Source organism: Lepisosteus platostomus, chromosome 2, assembly GCF_059453375.1.
Source record: "Lepisosteus platostomus isolate fLepPlt1 chromosome 2, fLepPlt1.hap1, whole genome shotgun sequence".
Lineage (NCBI taxonomy): Eukaryota > Metazoa > Chordata > Actinopteri > Semionotiformes > Lepisosteidae > Lepisosteus > Lepisosteus platostomus.
Genome location: NC_142612.1, coordinates 71782253 through 71794401, shown reverse-complemented (window position 1 = coordinate 71794401; position 12149 = coordinate 71782253). Strand labels below are relative to the sequence as shown.

Genomic DNA, 12149 nt, shown 5'->3' with positions numbered 1-12149 from the left:
CAGAATACCTCATGACCAGGTGGTTTTTGTGATTCAGAGAGTAAAGGGGAAAAGGGGTGTATCAGAATGACAGTCATTCCTGCCGGTGAAAGGCCACATGTTGGTGAAAAAGACAGAGCTTGAAAAACCCACACACTGCCGCCATGCGCAAGAGACTGTGCTGTCTCTGTGATGAGGTGTCTGTGTGAAACTGCTTTCATGTACAGAAGTTCCATCCTTCTCTGCTGCTCTGCTGCTGTTAGGTCTTCCTGGATTTGACATGAAATGTGGTTTCATAATTTTGTCTTAGATCTGAAAGGACTCATAGAGAGGACCCTTATCTCAATAAATCAGATCCAGTGAACTGCCCTAACTGAAAGCTTGTGGCAGTCCAGGGGCTTACAATTAATTTTACTTCAGATAGAGGCATATACATCCCTGCATCAAAACAGCTCTCTCACACAGTGGATACAGAAGACACAGACAATACGTAGATAAACATGCAGATAACTGAGATCAAATGTCTACATTTATAAAACAAATCTACTGAGATACATAATAACATCATTAAAGCAGGCTCAGCACTCTTAGTTTTGTGCTGAAGCAACAAGAAAATCTTTTTCAGAATATTCTCATATTAGATCTTCAAAAATCGTATATAGACGAATTTAGAAGTAATATTTTTCCATCTTGTGTGCCTTTGGAATCATGATCTGTGCTGAATAATACGTGCAATAGTAATGCATGGCTCTGTTTGGTTTTCTTGGTTTAGTGGGAATGGAGACAAGGAAATAGACACAGTTTGGTGCTGTAGTCTTTTGCACAGTGGTGAAAAATAAGCTAGAGGAAGGGATTCCCACTTTGTATTGGAGTAGCTTATAGTCTCCTGTCATTAAAGTGCTACAGGCTTTGTATGTCAGTGAACCGGGTTCTAATGTTCATTCCCAGTACTTACTAGACTGAAGCACTAGAAGAAAGAGGTGCAAGAGTATCTTTGTTCAAAAAGCGAATAAAACCAAAATTAGGAATGGCTGACCTGAAGCAAATGTTGAGTGGGCAAGGAGAGTTCTAAAAAACGATAATCTCCTATATTATTACCCCAGCACTCTTTATGCTGGCTCTTCTATTGGGGATAACAAGAGGCTTAAGCTCCTTATCGTGGAATTACAATTATTGGAAGAGAATCACAAGCCTTCTGCAGAGAAAGCTGCTCTATAATTGTGCTCATGCTTTTGTTAACACATCTTCAGATGAAGTGCCTTTAATACGCATATAATCAATGTTTCATTGCCCATCAACGGCTTTTCATTAGGTAGTTCTTGAAAGATTTATTACATTCCTGTGAAGAAAAATCAGCCTTTTCTGGATTATGGGGACAGATATTCCATTATTGCAAATAATTAAGAGGTTAAAACATGATAAAGTGTTATTTAGAAGGAAAAAAATGCCTACTTAAACTGTTACAAGCATAGAGTCTATCATAAAGTTAAAAAATATTTGTTTCAAATATAAAGCTGCAGTTTTATTAGAGTTTAGTCTGGAGCTAGAAAAGCAAATTAAACAGTGTAATTCCTGCATCACTTTCCCCAGGTAAGACTTACAGGAAAAGGTCTGGAAAGAGTTTACGTGCCATTCACAACAATAAAACTGCAGATGAATGTTGCCAAATAGCCAAGTCCCTGAGTAGGCTGTACTTTTTAAACCTAGCCTTTTGGCATATTTGTGCTGTTAGACACAATTTAATTACACTGCTTCTAAACAGCAACAAACCACAAACACCTCTGTGCATCAACCTAATGAGAACAGACCGCATTTCAATGGTACAAAGTCTGCCTGAACCACCTGTTTTCATTAAACTGCTCCAACACGTTAAAGGGCTTCAACTAGATCTGGTCACTTTTCAGTGACATGAACTTTGTTTCTTCCACTATAAGAGTGCAGGGCAGTACCTGTGTTGTTTTAAAACCACGACGACGTCAGACATGGTGTGGTTAATCAAAACCACAGTTTTTATACAGCATAGTAGTTGGGAATACTGTCGCCACAAATTGAAAACATTTCGCATCAAAAAGGATGTCTAGGGATGTAGGAATATTTGGCTAGAGCTGCATTTTTATTCCTTATGTAGCTTTGGTTCTTACCTGTAAAATATTTTACCATTCAAATTTGTTTCCAAATATGTACAACAATTCAATAACTAATGAATTCTTTAACATAATTGTAATTTTTCTCTCACTGAAGGCCTTTAAAACGAGAGAACATACACCCCCTTTGTCCCTGTGCTGTGAGAAACGGACAATGTTAGAGAGAGGAAGGCCTGCTGGGACTTATTCTGCCCTGAAGAAGGAAGCCTGGAGAGCAAGTCTCTGTGGGGTCCTAATCTTCTCATTTGAAAGCCTTGTTAACAGCTCATTAACACCAATTAATTTTGTGTGCATTTCTGTCTGTGACATTATGCACAGAATACACTGCATGTAATTAACTCCAGAATTACTGATTAGCTCTCCGTTCTGTATCACATAATATATCAGATGCATAAATGTGCATACAGTATACTAACAGATTTTAGTGTTCCCAATCAAACCATGTTCCAACCCCGTCTAAGTACACCTAATCTTGCGTTGCCTTGCTGCTGTGTTTCAACATGCTGAGAGAGACAAGGCAACCTGGAAGGTGTCTTAAGGGAGACCTCCTGCACAAAGGAAGACAGGGAGAGAAACAGAAAGCAGAGAAGAGACACAGAAGCCTTCAGAGATGTGCAAGAAGATGTTGTAAGTCTGAGTTCCAGGAAGCCAGTCTCTTTTTTACAGTCAAGTATTTCTTAACTACTTTAGATAAACACTGCCAAAAACTGAGAAAGACATAACTAATGGAGATGGTCTGATACTGATGGATTGTATTTCTTCTTTGAGGGCGGTAGGGGAATTGCGATACAGCGTAGGTCTTAAAAAGTGTTTCAGTGAAATATGCTAATAATCTGAGATAGCCTTTTACTGCAGATAGAAGAAGAAACAAAAGGAGGAGCTTTTACAAGTTATAGATCAGTCTACTATATGTCTTTGATACCATACTTTTCAATTTTTTATATTTTTACCAAATAGACAGATGATCCCATTCAAACCATGCAATAACTGACTGGACCAGAGCTCATCCTGGTTTCCCAGTGTGAAATGATTAAATGGCACATGACTCCTCTCCTGGATCTGACACCAATCCATCACAGCAATACTGGTTCCCATTTATGCAGCTGGGTGAACTGGAGCAATTGGGTTAAGGTACGATATACTATTTGCTCAAGGTACAACAGCCACTAGTACGCACCACCAGTTCTGAGTCCAAAGACTTACCTACTATGCGACATGTCCTCTTTACCACAGAGTAATACACTACATCCCAAAAATATACTGAGGGAATATTTTGACGACTTCCCTGCCAGATGAGGGACTGAAGCTGTGATTCTGCCTAGGAGAGAAGACGAAGTAAGCAAATCTGAGCAAGTCCAGTAAGAATGACTCAAAGCCCTTGTGAAAACTAGCTGCCTTTGAAAATCTGTCACTTAGTAAATGGGGGATCAGAGGTCGTTTAGCTGCAAGGAGCTTTCCACGAAAAGAGAGGAGGCAAGAAGGCAGGCTGTTATTAGTGCCTGTCGTTGGAGCTGCTTTGTTGCGCTGTCGACAGACGAAACTTGAGGAGAGCTTTCAAACGACAATAAAGGGCTAATGTTTCTCTCAGGATAAAAAAAAACTCTTTCACAGGAAAACCTATTCCAATTATGAGGTTAATGAAGGAAGGAAGGCACATGTATTAGCCTCATTTGAGTTATTTTCAGACAATTTATTATGCAGTCCATTGTTTCCATTCAAATCGCTTTTATGTAAAGATGAGTATGATATTGACAGAGATGATGATTGCAATTAGAATTAATTTTACAATCTCGCTCATAATTTAAAAGGCTGTTCTTTCTTGTGTCTCCTTACAGACTGTACCCTTAACCCTTATATCGGCAGTTCTTAGAGAAGTACATTTTCACTTTAACCAATTAAGAATTAACTTGTTCGGTCAAGTAATTTAGGGATCATTTGGAATGAAAATAGTCTGCATCCTTCTGGAACTAGAGTAGGAGGTACCTATCTTTATTGAAGAAATGTATTTGCTTAATTAGCCAAAAACATATATTTTGTGTGTTTTCAAAAGATGATTAAGGAAGACCTGTAAAAGCAGGCTAATCGGTCCATGCAGTACCTTAAACGTACGTACTGAAAGACACTGCAAGATCACAATGAGTGGAGTTAATTGCATCACTTAAGAAACTCCAAGGTAAAAATGCTGGAAAAGTGGAGATTTTGTCATACAATTCTGCAGGACAATTAGAATCTGCAAGGAAAGTGTCCAGTATATATGAATATGATGGTCAAAAACAATAGTTTCCTATGAGAACGGAATAAGGTTACTAGTAGTGAAACAAGGTCATGCTCAGCTCGTAACCATCGAAAAGTTTGGAAGGGAGTTCTTCTTAGCTGGTCAGTAAATGAACAAATATATCCACGCATGTTTGCACATATCTATTCAGACTTTAATTATATTGGGGGAACAGGCGTAATGAGATTGTGAGCCTCCAAGGAGTGACTGCTTAGAGAAATGCCTTCCTGAGAAAATGTGCCTTTGAGGGCCAATTTTCCAGAGCTTCTTGCATCGCTTTTAAGCTAGATCCATTTCAGCAGGCCTTTCAGAGGAAGTGGGATACAAAGCCACAGTGTTGCAGCTATCAGAGCTCCAGAATGAGCATGTAACGCTGCGTTGCATTCTGCTATAGATTTTTTTTTTCAGAAGCAGGTTTCACCCTCTCTTTTCTAAGCTGGGCTTATGCATCGCTATGCAGAGCCACCTCGGCCTTGTCAAATGCTTCTATGCCCTGATTCGTCATAGTGGAATCACAGTTAAGACAATGCTAGCGGCCACTATTTCATGCCACGGGAGCTTCTTTTGCTTATCTCTGAGGCACCATTGTCCTTCCAGTGCCAGCCAAAGCCTCTGCCACCAGCCTGTGCCTCATCCCAGGGAGCATTCGTTGGGGTGATTTCTTGCTAGCCGGCCTGTCTGCCTTTATTGCTTTTTTCTCTCCCAGCAGAAGGTTCCACTGATTCCATGGCAGCAGTACTTTTTAGCCATGGTTTCTTACTGCTTCAATGGATGACGGTGATAACCATCCCAGCCAAGGGCTACTTCTGTGCCTTGGCGCCTCGACTGATAATTTCAAGCCTTACTGACGCCAGCATTAGCTGCCTTAGCTTTCCGCCCTCCTATATGTATTACAAAAGAGACATATTTCCACCCTTCCTTTTCAATTTTCAGCTCTTTGTCAGCAGGAGGAAAATCACATTCTGATGGTTCCTTAAGCAACCCCAAAGATTACTTTCGGTGCTTCAGAAATAGATCAGACAAATGGAGACAGAGCTTGCCTGTGTGGGTAACAGCATTATTTCTTCCCAAACCATCCTTTTACATAAAGAGAAAATAAATGGTATCATTTAATTTACGAGGCTTTTCTAGCAGTTGGAAAATTGTCACTATTTTACAATGCACAATTACAATTAGTGTACATAGGTTGATGCAGTCAGATCCAGATTACCGCTGGTCAATACTGAGCAACCTGAGCTGACACACTATAAGGACCACACCATTCCTCAATCCATTCCCTAAATTATTGGAAATGCAAGGCTTTGCATGTATACAAGGTAGAGGAGATATGTCGGCTGACTTCTTCTCCCAAATCAGAAAATTGGCAAAGGGGTAAAATATCATTCACAGGGTATCAAGGGCTAAATTCTAAGCTCAGATGTATCTATGGTTTAATAGTTCCATCTGAGCTAATGATCCTTCCCAATGAACATTAAAGGGGTGATACACATGAGTACATCGTCTCATTCCCTTTTTCTAGAATCCTTTTGATTACCGCAGCTGGCTCTTGGCCACTTGCCTTGACAGCTTCAATTCATGATGCAGAGAGGAAACTCGTAAAAAATAATCACATTCTATAACAACCTGTGGAGGTCTTTTGGGGGGAAGACTTTTTTTTTTTTCAAAATAAATAACAGGCGGCCATACATCTTGCTCCCACCGGTCTCCGCCTGGGTGAAACACGCAAGGGGAAGGCAGGCAGCTGTGAGGGCTCAACGCGCTCTTTAAACACCTCAGCTTGATATAAAACTGCGAGCTGGAAACTTGCTACCGGCAGCACTGCGCTCGCAGCCCATATAAATTTCAAGTGAAACGGAGATCAAAACGCTTTGGAGTCTCTGTGAGGAGCTGCTGCCAGCAGGGTCTAAGGTTAGCCCGCGGCAGACAGGCTACACTCACGCCTTGTGCACTTGGCATGCTGGTAGCTCTGCCGCCTCCCAGAGCACGCAGCAGACATTCTCTCCACAAGCACAAGAAGAAACAGCCAGCCGAACTCCGACGTCCTTGCTCCGGTGCCTCAGACAGCAGCAACAACAGCGACAACAAAACGGTCCTAATTCTTGTTATTGCAATAGACGACGGCATTCGAATACAATGATTTAAGCAAGAAAGATGGATAGTAGAAATACGTGATTAAACCGCACATTTCTTTTTTTAGCTGAAGCTGCTAACAGCAGAAAACAATCTTCAGTGACCCTTAAATGATATTACTGACATTTTCTATTTACATTGGCATTCAGATGCATGTTGTAGCTGGGCTTGGCTATTTTTGTACTCCCTATTTTTTTTAAAAAAAGAATAGTCAGTGTATGACAAAGTGTCCTTGCAGTGTGCTGGGTATTCAACTCTGGACACTGACTAGGAAGAGGAAAAGAGTTTCCTTGGCTGCACTCTTGAGGGAACACACACTGCTGAGCTTATGAAGCGGGGTTCACACTTCAATCAGTTTTGGTCTGTGGGCTCAAGACTTCCTTGAATGCTGCTCGTCTGTTTTGTTTAAAAATGTAGCTCACTTAATACAAGTGTGAACCCGAGGTGCCTGATTTTACAATTCTGGCCTCAATCAGGTGAGGACTTCATGAGGAAAAAAAACATTTCAAAGCCCATAAAATTACACTTCCATTAAACACATTCCCACAGTACAAAGTGAAAAAAGGGTGCCATTAACTACCGACACTGGCAGAAACCATTTTCAGTTATTTCAACTTTGGTGTGTCACCTTTTACACTTTAAAAAAAGTTAATATGTTGAATAATTTCTCATGTTTATGTTGGCATTGTGATTAGCTCACAGTAAATATGGATCCTGACAAAATTATTACAGTTTTAGCTATTAGTTTCAACGGTAACTTTTTAAAGTATGAACACAGACTGCCAGAGAAAAAAGGATGTGTCTCAGCTGTGCAGTACAGCTGTGAGCCCCTGAGTCCCCCATCCCAGCCTCCCCTCCCCTCATTCGGGGGAGATCTTGCCTCAGGCTGTATGAAAAATACATTTTCAATTACGGGCAAGAGGAGAAGTCAGCGTGTGCTCGGGTTACACAAGGCAGACACGGTCAGCTCTCCCTTCAGACAACTCACACGTGGCCCTTGAGTCGAGCCCGGCGAGGCTGATAAATGAGGCAATAACTTAGTCATTTACAGGCAAGACTGTCCGCAGCCGGAGTCAAAACTGCTGTGGCCACACTTTGAAGGGACACCTGCAGTGTAACAGTATCTCCATGGTTAAAGCGTAACCCAATCTGATGTGGGAGCAAGGCGTTATGTTGGCGGGGGCGAAAGCTCAAGACAGCCAGACAAGTCAGTCAACACCTTTGAAGATTTTATAGGTGGTGTTAGTCACCTCCAAGCGAAAGCGGTGAACACATCCGATACGTACGTCATCGGATGGCATCCGTGATACTGGAGGGCTGCTCCAGCTTCCAAATTAAGTTCTCTTGGTAACCCTATCATCTCAGTCAGCAGCTCTCTCTCTCCCAGAACATCGCCTCAAAACACTTTACGTGTCTCAGTGTGCTCTATTTTGAGGACTGGATCTTATTCGGAAAATTTCTATCAATAGTAGTTAATACCTCAGAATGGCAGAAAAATGTAACAATGTGGTATGCAAGAATGCAAGAAAGATCATAAATGAGCTGATCTTTTTCATTACCCTGTAGCTTACATACCCGAGAACCTCATAAAGTCTATTTTTGTTCAGTTGTTTATTTTATCTGTTCATCCACAGCTCTGAATCTCCTTGTACCTGCTAGTGTTTGCGTCTCCTGATCCTGGTTCTGGTGAAAAGTTTGAAAAAGTCAGTCTCTCAGGACTCTTAAAGGCTAGTTCAAATCTCCCTGAAGTTTTCATTTTAATGTTTTAACCTGTCTGCAAAGAATACATTGTTTATTTCAGGAGTTAGACTGGTGGCTCCTGTGCAATTGTAGAATGCAATGTCCAGACTTGCATTGTACTTTAACTAGTACATTACAGAGCTTCAATATTACCTCCCTGCATTTGAATTCAACAGATTTTGCTGCATACAAAAGCATTCTTATTGGCATTTTATCACTTCCACATATTGTCTGAATGAAGACACTGATGAGTCACAATAAGTTCCAGGGTCTTTTCATAGGCTTTTTCATACGTAAAAAACACCCACTTGATATTCATAATGTCAATCCCTCTTTTTTGCAAGTAGTACATTGCATTTACTTACATTAAATTTGATCTGGCTTCTGTTTCCCCTGCTCTGGAACTGAACAGGACTGAACAGAACTGACAAGTACTTTATATTCAAAAACACTTAGGTGCTTACATCTTCATAGAACACGTGATAATTTAATCAACTACATTTATTGAATACAGGATACTTGACCACCAAAATATCCCAACAATTTGCCACTAATGAAATAATCCTAAATCCCTGAATCCAAATCCCTTCCTCACCAATTTTCTCACAACACTCCAGACCGGCACTCTGTGCCCGATCAGAAACTACTGTACACCAAAGGATGTGGAACAAGCAGGGATTAGTTCCACACTGATAAGTAGAAAGAAAGAATTCAAAACACAACAATTTGGCTGCGAGGCCTTCTTTGTACACCTGAAGAATACTCCGCAACCAAAACGCTGTGCGGTTCTCCCGTCTTTCTACTTTTCAGCGCGGAATTAACCTCCACTTGTTCCTTTGCAGCTCACACTCTGTTGCCGATCCCCACTTGAACCTCACAAAAGGATATAGGCTGAAACCCTCCTTAACAGAGTGTCCCAGCGTTCTGCTCTCTCTTAGTGGCACTGTCACTTTTCAAAAGGACTGTGTTTGCATTCAGGAAAACACACATCTCGCTCTGTGCTCGGTCTGTGTGCTCTCACCACCCTTTTTGTCCGCTTCATTGGATTATTAACCTGTTTGCAAGAGCGGACTGCAGCGAAACCCTTGACCAACTGCCCTTTTATCTTCTAGGTAATCTTTCCCGGAACAAGTCCGCAACATTCCACTGCTGGTGGAGGTGCACCTTTGTGTTTGCTAGGATGTGGTGTGCGGCCGCTATCCTGCGGTGAATCTAAAGAGATTAATCGTGGAGGAATTCCAGCTCCAAAGCCACCCTCTCCCAGGGAGCGAGAGGACTGAAGGGGAGAGTGGGGCTGCACTGGGAGAGGCTAGTCGGCAGTGAGGAAAGATGCCCCATTGTCCCCCCCTTTCCTGTAGCTTCAGGGCAATATAATACTGCCTCCATGACAAGCCCCACTGCCCTGGGACAGAGACGCCGGGCTTCTGCCAATATTGGTTTTTAGGTTGGCTGTCTGTATTCAGCAAGGAATTATTGAAAATCCCCAGGGTCACGGAATTAACAAGCACAAAACCCTCCTCCCCACACCACTACCTTGCTGGGAGCTTACCCAAGCTCCTTGCTGGCATTTCAAATCTCGGCAAATTCTATGGTTGCCTGATGCAAACAATAAGTACATTTAAGTAAAATAGGTTCTCTGGTCAGCAGTTTAACATTCAAAGGGGTGGAAATCTGTATTTCAGATTTAATGAGACTTATATACTAGAGGTGTTTATTATTTACATCACTAAACAGTGTTTTGTCTCCCAAGCAGGGCCACCATAACCGAATGTATTGATGTACTGTTGAAAAACAGAAAATTGCATGCAGCCTGTTCCATTAATACAGGGTCAAAGCCAGTGAATGGCTGTAGTACAGACATAGAACACACCAATCTCCACTGCCACAGGGTAATTCAATTATGAAACTGGGCAAGACAGTGTGAAGACATCTACTGCAGGAAAACACAAGCAGAAACTAAGCTTGAGCCATGATCATCTTTATTTCCCCAACAGATTATCACTCAAAGGTTCAGTGCCTGTGACTATCCCCATTAGGAGGTATGCAAAAAAAGACTTAACAAAATTAATTGATATTAAAAACAACAAGAACGTCATGACCTTTATAACACAAAATAAACTCAAATATCCCTGAAGTCTCTGCCTGTAATGGGTTAAAACCCCTTTACTCAGAACCTTGTGCAGTGTCCACAGTCAGTGGGGCAGAAGCCACTCTAGACTATATTCACAGAGCACCGCAGTGTCTGTTAGGTTTCAAAACAGGAAACACAAAGGACTAACACAGGACCTTGAATTACTGTTTCAAAATGTCAGTTTAAAGAACTTTAAATAACCAGTTCCCTGGCAGTCTTTGGAAAGACAGCCATTTTGCTTCCCTGGTCTGTTTGCTTTTTCATCCATCATTTTATGATTTTTTAGAAATCTTGCTAAATATGAGTTGTGCTAAAAAATACCATTAAGTTAACCACAAAGTTGATTGGTTTTAAAAACATCTGCTTTGCTGATGAGAATGAAGCTTGATGCGGAAGGAAAGTGATGAGAGACTAACCGTTTCTTTGTTGAGCTTTGAATGTGTTCTTCTGTAAATTGTGTCCATTTTCATTACTCTTTACAGCAGCACTATGCTAAAATCCAGTGTTTTATCTGTGCTTTTAATCCATGTTTTGGAATACCTAATCCCTACAATCCCTACAGTTTATTGTGATAAGTATGGAGAAGCTTTTGTAATTTCTTTAACAAAAAAAGTACTTTGCCACTGTTATGGTATTTTGTGTTTTGAGATGTTCTGAACTCAGTAAAAGCCTGACAGAATGATGGAAAGGCAAATAATCCAGACAAAAGTCCTTTAACAAAATGTACAAGTGAAAGAAAAGGCAAAACTTGTGGACAAAGGTATTAGGAAAATCCTAGCTCTGTGTTATGACAGTAAAGAGATACAGGGAGAAGACGGAGGGGGTTTGTAGCTCTGAAATATAATCTGTCTGAAATTGGGGATGTTTTTATATAGTTTCCACACTGAATAAGACAGGTTAGGGTGGACTACACTCAACCAAGAAACTCCAGCATGTTCCAACAACTCTGTTGTATCAGCTTTACCTGAATGACATTCCTCTGAAAACCATTTTCAAGCTCAGCTGAACTTGGGGAAGTGCAAGACTGTAAGATAGGGGCTGAGGTCCCTGGGTTTCTCCACGGCTCATCTAAACCAACCTTGCTGCACGAAGATGAACAAAACGCTCATTTATTTTAACCCTCTCCCCCACAGGAACTGCTGAAGCTTCAAAAGAGATGGGTGCTCTTTAAAACAACAGATGCACAATTCTTCTTAAACCACCCAGTAGTAAGTTATTCATACATGAAGGAGAGAAAAACTGAAGCAAAAAAAAAAAATCACTGTCAAAAATTCACATCTTCCACCAGTCGTAAATGGTGAGTAGGCCATTTCGGAAGAATCCTTTGTCTGCCTGAAAGAGCTCAATGTGCGGACCATTTCTGATCCCAAGGACACCATGAAACTGGCTGGGGTAATGCTGCAAATTAATAAGATAAGAACATTGTATGGCACACGCAGTTTTGGAGACATGCTGAAGCCTAGTTTAAATCACAATTTCAGTCCAGCTATCGTTCTCAAATTTCCGTTTCCCTGGAACCCCCTGGTCTACAATGACCATTTTTCACTATATAAGAACATAATATATCAAATGTTATAACTCAGAGGAGGCCTTTCAGACCATCAAACCCATTTAGCACTCAGTCACTAATTGATCCCATCCAGTCAGTTCTTGAAAGAAGACAGAGTATCTGCTTTGGTAACATGACTGGTTCATTTATTTCCGTGGCCTCCACCAAAAACCAGCTCCACGCCGTTCCTTCAAAATCCTC

The 12149-nt window shown here is 41.1% G+C and overlaps 1 long non-coding RNA gene across 1 annotated transcript; it reads left to right on the top strand.

Moving 5' to 3' along the window:
* LOC148677016 (uncharacterized) lies at positions 1-11028 on the top strand. The gene is made up of 4 exons (XR_015929515.1): positions 1-2750; positions 3081-3458; positions 8163-8231; positions 9381-11028. It is a non-coding gene; the product is annotated as an uncharacterized LOC148677016 (long non-coding RNA).
* Positions 11029-12149: the final 1121 nt, after the last annotated feature.